Consider the following 7,302-nt stretch of genomic DNA (forward strand, 5'->3'; position numbering starts at 1 on the left):
GAGATTTAAATATATACTGTAGGGATTTACCTATGATATATAAAAGGTTTTGTTAAGTTATTTTGAAACATTGTTTGAACTACTGCTGAAGTAATGTTAAATGAGTGACTATGAGCACAAACAAATGATTTGTGTTGACTACAATATCACTTGTGTCAGACCTCTTACCACCATAAAATATTTGAAATATTTGAGTCAGGTAGCATGACTGAGACACTCATCTGAAACCAATTTTAATTTTATGTAATCTTCATTCTGAAATCACATCGATGACTGCTATAATGGAGGACACATGAGATCAGCATAGCCTTGCAGCAGTAGAATTTAAGTCGAGCCTTTGATCAATGAGTGATGAAGCTTCCAATCAGATAATGGCTTCTCAGGAATGATGGGTGCTTCAGAAAAAGATAAGACTTTATTTTAGCTCATCTTTTCATTTGTCCAAAAAACAAACAAACAAACAAACAAACAAAAAACAAAAAACAAAAAACCGGACAAGCTATAGTAACAGCAAACATTTGTTAAATTGTGGCAATGTAGTATTTCATTTCTCAACACACTATATAAATCAGGCAGTGGTATTATTTCATTTACAAATAGAATAGATGATAATCAAGCAAAAATGTGAATTTGAGAGTCACCCAGACCGAAAGTCTCAAATTACATACCATGATTCTCAGCTGTTATCCTAGCACTTGTGGGTAAAGGCAGGTAGACAAGGATTTGAAGACCTGTTTCACCAATATATTGAGTTTTGAGGCAAACCTAAATAAACAAAAATAGTAGATAAATAGTAGAAATCATATAAAAACCACAACTTAGCCACTGTACCTAATCCTATGGCAGCCCTCACAGATACTTATTACTTAAAGGATCCATAGTAATTGGCTACGGGGAAATTCAGTGAACACTTAAAATCTGTATATTTTATTTTTCCCAGTTTCAAACTCTATATCAGGCTTTTGGATGAAAGACAAAAAGAGAACATACCCTACATGTCTATGTAATAGGACACTTTCTAAAGTGTTAAGAGATAAATTACTCCTAAATGCATTGTGGAAGACTCAGACAATTCAACCATTACATAAAACAACAACTGGGTTTTGTGAATTATGTTCTGAATTAAATGCAGAAATTTCCTTTGGTGTGGGTCATCTGACAAAAGGGAAATGTAGGTAAGAATATTATTAGAGAACAAAAGGGCCTAAAAGTCCTCCTTGGGAGATACTATTTTTAAATGAATACTATGGCTAATCCATGTGGGAATCTGGGGCATGAGGCTCCCAATCACTCAACATCCCATCCACAGCCAGCAATTGTGTAAATCAACCACAAGGTGGCACACCTGATTCTGACCATTGAGGGTCTGGTGATCCTCTTGCACTCTTGCTTGCCTTTCTGAATGAACTCTCTCAAATAAAAACAAAACAAAACAAAACAAAAACAAACAAAAGCAAAGACTGGGGTCTCGTACTGCCAACTCTTCTACTTTCTTCAAAGAATCCCAATGCACCACCAAGTTCTACAGCCTTACCATCTATGACATCGATATGATTGTTACCAACAACCTTCTCCCTGAGGAACACAGGGAGTCTGGGAAAAGCCTAGAGCTCACATAGATGAGATCCACCAAACTAACATTGCACAACTGAGGGATCCCAAATGGGTTTATGATACCCCAGGGAATATCCTAGATAAAGACTAACAGCCTGCCTTCTGACTGGTCTCTGTAAAGCTGCTCTTTAAGCAGTAAACTATGGAAAACCCAAGAGCAAATATGAAAGCCTATCTCAATTCTTAGACTACCTTAGAAAAGGCCCTCTTACAATATAGAGTTCTGAATCCCAAGACCCCAGATGAAAAATAAATTTCCATTAAACCTCTTCTTTTTCCTAAAATTTCCCAGCCTTATAGCCATATTTAACATTAAGAAAAACAAACAAACAAACAAAACCCCAACTCTGAAAGGTAAAGGACTAGCACTGAACTTCAGGTTGGATCATGGGAGAGATCAAAAAACTCCTGAACAAAAGTACCAAATGCTGGCTAAGGCTTTCCAGGGGTGGCAGCCAATCCCTATGCTTCCATGCTTCCCACAGTCTGAGGACCATATTGTCTCTGCTTCAAATGAAGTTAAAAGGATCACTGGACCACGATATGTCCTAACCTTCACAAACTATACTGACCATGTCCAGAGTGCCATTAAAGGGATATTGAGCTGTTGACTGTTCCTGTATCCCTCACGGCACAGGGGAATCAGACCAAGATTGCCTTCTAGCTCATCACCTAGGTCGGGCTGTGGACAACCAAAGGCACTCTTAGCCTGAGTCACCATCTCTGACATGGAGTCACAGGCAGTTGTCACAGCATCAGGGTGACTCATATCCTTACCCCTGGACACCAAGACCACCAAGTCATGATGGGGTTATGGGAACCCACCTTTCCTTCTTGATCCCCTCTGGAGAGGATAGGAGGATAGTCTTACCAACATTGCTAAACCCTACCACTCAACTGTATCTTTAAGGATATTCCTCTGACTAAGTTTTTTCCTGGTGTACCAACAGATCACATGACTTTCCTGAAAACATAGTTGGTAAGGTGGAGGTCCTATTTCCTTTGTTTCCAGCTTCAACTTTACTCCAGGCTTACTAGCTGTTTCTCATTTTTTTCTAAGTCAAACAATCCAACACACAATTTCCCTTACCAGTTTCACAGGTTACCCTCAGGACTGGGATACATAATGCTCATTTAAAGTCAAACACCTTCCCTTGCAGCCCATCATCCAATTATATCCAATTATATCACACTACCTGGTTCATCAAACCTAAACCCACTCTTCCTTCAAAAGCTCAAGAGTCTTAAATCACTCATCTATGACCTCTTAAGAGAACAACATTTCTGGTTATATCTTGCCCCTTTAAAGCCCCTATGCACACAGTTAAAAAACAAAACATAACAAAATAACAACAAAAACAATCAAACAAAACCAATGACAGGACATATCATCAACTTGGTTCAGCATGTGTGTCTCATCAACACTTCATTGTTCCTCTTTATCCCATAGAGTCCAACTCCATACACTCTTTTACTCTCTGCTCTAATATGACCGTCCAAACCTCCACTTTCTCCATATCACAAAGATGTATTCTTTTCCCTCTCAACCCCAAGTTACAAATATCTGTCTTTCCTTGGACTAACTTAGATTTCCACCTCTCCATCCAACTTACTAGAACTGCCTTACTCCAGGGGTCCTGGACAGTTGGCATACATTTGGAAGACTCTGGCCTCTTACTTATTCTCGTGTCTCTTCCTACACTTAATCTTATACAATATGTAGATGACCCTTTATCTTTAGTCTATCCTTAAAAATTAGTCAAGCTGACACTTCAGCCCAGATGAGAAACTAGGCACAATGAAGTTGAAGCAGGTATTCTCTGACTCCCAGACATCCAGATCCTGCTGGAAATAATAGGGAGCTGGGAATGGAGAGTACTACAGTCTGAGGATTGGGGAAGGGAACTCAGGGGTGAATGTTCTAGAGCTCAGAGGGGCCTTCCACAGAAAACTCTGTAAATGAAAGCTTGCTCAATGATTCTCTCAGTGGTTCTTGAGGAGATAGACAGTAGTCCGTGCTTGTTCATATCATTTATTGATTGACAACTTCCTTAGGGTAGACCAGAGATTGAAAACCTTTTGTAGGAAGTAATGACCAAAAAGAGGGGACTGGAAGCTAATTGGCTATATCCTAGGGTCCAATCTAGATACCTCATTAGCAGCAAAGAGAACTCTGTTCTGTGTTACATTGGTCACATTCTCATGTGGGGGATGTGGTCCTGTGTTCCAGGCTAGGAATCTGGTAGAAAGCAGGGAAACTCCTATGGTCCTCAAATGGGCGCCAGGGTTTCTGAATCCACTCAACCTTACTAAGTATCCGGGCATGGTCCACTGCTCCACAACAAAGTTCTTATGTGTTTCCCATATATTTAATTTTAGGTAGTATCTGCTTACTTGAAGAATAATTACTCATCAGGTAAATGTTTGCCAGGAAGCATGACACATGATCAAAGTTTAGATCTCCAAAAATCCATCAAAATGTTGTTATTATAATGGCTCACATGTGATTCTAGCCCCAGATGACTGAGATGGGTATCCCCAATATGTTAATATAATTACTATGCATTATACAGCATATTATATATGATAAATGTAGTTCATGTTCTATATTCGATGAATGACAGTCACAATACTTTCACAGATTGTTAAGAATTCTCTACAAACAGTCATAATTGCAAAACTTTCTCATTAGCTTCAATGTCTGAGAATGTGTCCCATTAGTATTTGAAAGTCCAATGTTAAGGGTTAATCATCTTTGTAAATGACATTTATGTAAGTGTTGCAGATTAATGTATTGATATGTGCCTATCAGGTATTCCTCAAAGTAGCTTTCACCTTGACAAGCAAATTGTTAGGTTTCTTAGATTTTTTTTTCAATCTATATTAGTTTACAGGCATGAATTATTTATATTGTTTTCTTTTCATTCCACGAGTTATAACAGAAAAGAAAGGTCTGAGGTATACTTCCAAATGCTAATGACTTGGAGCATTGTTTTCTTTTAAGATTTCATAGGTTAGATTCTTAAAACGTAAAAGCAAAACATCAGTAGTAACTCTCTTCACAGACATATACAGAAAAAATAGAGGAAGAAAGAGGAAGAGGAGGAAAAATAATTTAGTTTGAGCTTTGCAGATAACACTTCACGGATATCCTATATTTACTGTTGTACTAAAACTATTTAAAATTTATAATTTGTATGTCTATTGTAGTCTCTGAAGCAGGTATAACATGTTCAAGATTGGGGGACTTAGACTTTCCAACAACTCTGAGATAATATTCAGATATCACATTTCAGCAATACAGAAAGGTAGAAAAAAGGAGGTCAGCACAAAACACAAAGTACATTTTCTAGTTAATAATGGACAAAATATAACTCTTAGGCAAAGACTAGATTGTCAACAGAGTATTGTTTTCCCATATCACCGCATGTCTCCCTTATTCAGCTGAAGGGATCTCTTTATTTTAATTTTTTTTTATTAGGTATTTTCCTTATTTACATTTCCAATGCTATCCCAAAAGTCCCCCATACCCACCCCCACACTCCCCTACCCACCCATTCCCCCTTTTTGGCCCTGGCATTCCCCTGTACTGGGGCATATAAAGTTTGCAAATCCAATGGGCCTCTCTTTCCAGTGATGGCTGACTAGGCCATCTTTTGAATCATATGCAGCTAGAGACAAGTGCTCCAAGGTACTGGTTAGTTCATATTGTTGTTCCACCTATAGGGTTGTAGTTCCCTTTAGTTCCTTGGGTTCTTTCTCTAGCTCCTCCATTGGGGGCCCTGTGAATCATTCAATAGCTGACTGTGAGCATCCACTTCTGTGTTTGCTAGGCCCTGGCATAGTCTCACAAGAGACAGCTGTATCTGGGTCCTTTCAGCAAAATCTTGCTAGTGTATGCAATGGTGTCAGCGTTTGGAAGCTGATTATTATCTTAAAGGTTTGCTGCTTATGTAAGTTATAATAGCCTAAGAAGACGTTTTATCATAATGGCCCCCTAATACTGCTTCTGTAGGCTACCAGTAATGAATGTAAGAGTCAGTCTCCAGAAAAGACCCTATAATAGTACTTGAATTGAGCCAGACTATGTGGTGTAGAAATTGTAATCTATAATATTTGAATATATTAAACAGATTATGAGAATTTATCTAATATTTCTATTAATATAAATGTTTTATATAACTTGTAGAGACAATACCTCATGACTAGCTCACATTAAAAGCTGAACATCAGGAACAGAAAATCCTTATGTTTGTGTGACTGTTATTCTTTGGTTGCTCTATGATATAGTATCTTGCGATGAGGCCTGAATGTACTTGAAATTGAGACACTCCTGAGTAGACTTCTTGAGGATATCAGTCATGAGGAACACCACTGCATTGGGAAGCTTTCCTTTCCTCAAACATGCAGCTTTCATATTTGGTGTACTTTTAAATTTCTGCACAAATGCAGATAGTGGTGACTGCCCTACAGTATTTATCTGTACCTGTTCTCATTGGATAGCATCCTTTCATTTTTCAGTTAACACAGTGATTCCAGTGAAACACAGCTTCAACTGTTCACCTGAGTTCTTGTTGTTGGCCATTGCTTTCCTGATTATAACATGTAAAATACAGATGGCATGAGAACATCTTCATATAAACATAAAGATATCCATATGAAAATTTCAATGAAAAAGGAATTGTTTTATTTCATTCAATTCTCTCACCAGAGAAAATGAGAAAGTCAACAGCCTTAATTAGAAAATATTTGTCTATTGCCCTAGAAAAAAATCTTCCCTCGTTCCCATCTCCCTTCAATTATTTCTATGTGCCCAATATTAACTTTTCACTATTATGGTAAGAACTTCCTCCTATACAAGTCTGCCTGTTTCTTTGCCTTGCTTCTCCAGACCTCAAGATTGCCAAATTCTTCATTCCATCTCTCCTAAACCATCCCATGCCTTTTATTTGTCAAGAAAATGCCATCCATCTCATTGGCCTGATATTTAGACACATATATACTTTAGGTAGCCCTGAGATAAATTAAAAACTAAAATCAAACTAGTTTTCAGAAGAAATGTTCAGAGATATTCAGCCCATATTCAGAGAAAATTTCAGAAATCTTCCAGATGAATTTGGCTCAGAATCACATGGCTTGTATAAACTGCTAAAAATTCTGGTTAGATCTGAAAATGTGGACAGTGAAGGATGACTGAACTGCTTCCTCTAAATAACTTACATTATCATCATGCTCATAATAAGTTTGAAGGTCACAAAATGGAGAATATAATAGTTCAAAGTATTCTAATATCCACAATTTTTATCTCCAATCAAATTTAATTTGAGCCATAATTCAGTCGTGAAAATGAAATCCACATCAAAAGGTAAAACTAACAGAATATTCACAGTGATCTGAAAAATACCTACTTCAGTGAACTGGGCATTACACAGTGTCAACTAAAGTAGACCCCTGGGAGCTCTTAAAGAGAGAGACACCGACCTCTTAAAGACAGATACTTAGAGGACTGCCTTGTATGGCCTTAGTGGGAAGATATGTCTAATACTGAAGAGACTTGATGTGCCAGGGTTGGGGAATACCTGGACGGGCTCCAACCTCTCAAAGGAGAATGTGAGGGAGGATGGGGAGAGGGACTCTGTGAGGGGGACAGGAGAAGGTAGCATTTAGGATTTAAATAAATAAACAAAT

At 37.9% G+C, this 7,302-nt stretch overlaps 1 long non-coding RNA gene across 1 annotated transcript; it reads right to left on the reverse strand.

Moving 5' to 3' along the window:
• Positions 1-318: 318 nt before the first annotated feature.
• Positions 319-1,401, reverse strand: LOC110295926. Its single transcript, XR_002378141.1, has 3 exons — positions 1,346-1,401; positions 669-765; positions 319-395 (listed from the first exon to the last, which is right to left on the reverse strand). It is a non-coding gene; the product is annotated as an uncharacterized LOC110295926 (long non-coding RNA).
• Positions 1,402-7,302: the final 5,901 nt, after the last annotated feature.

Source organism: Mus caroli, chromosome 6 (assembly GCF_900094665.2).
Source record: "Mus caroli chromosome 6, CAROLI_EIJ_v1.1, whole genome shotgun sequence".
In the NCBI taxonomy this organism is placed as follows: domain Eukaryota; kingdom Metazoa; phylum Chordata; class Mammalia; order Rodentia; family Muridae; genus Mus; species Mus caroli.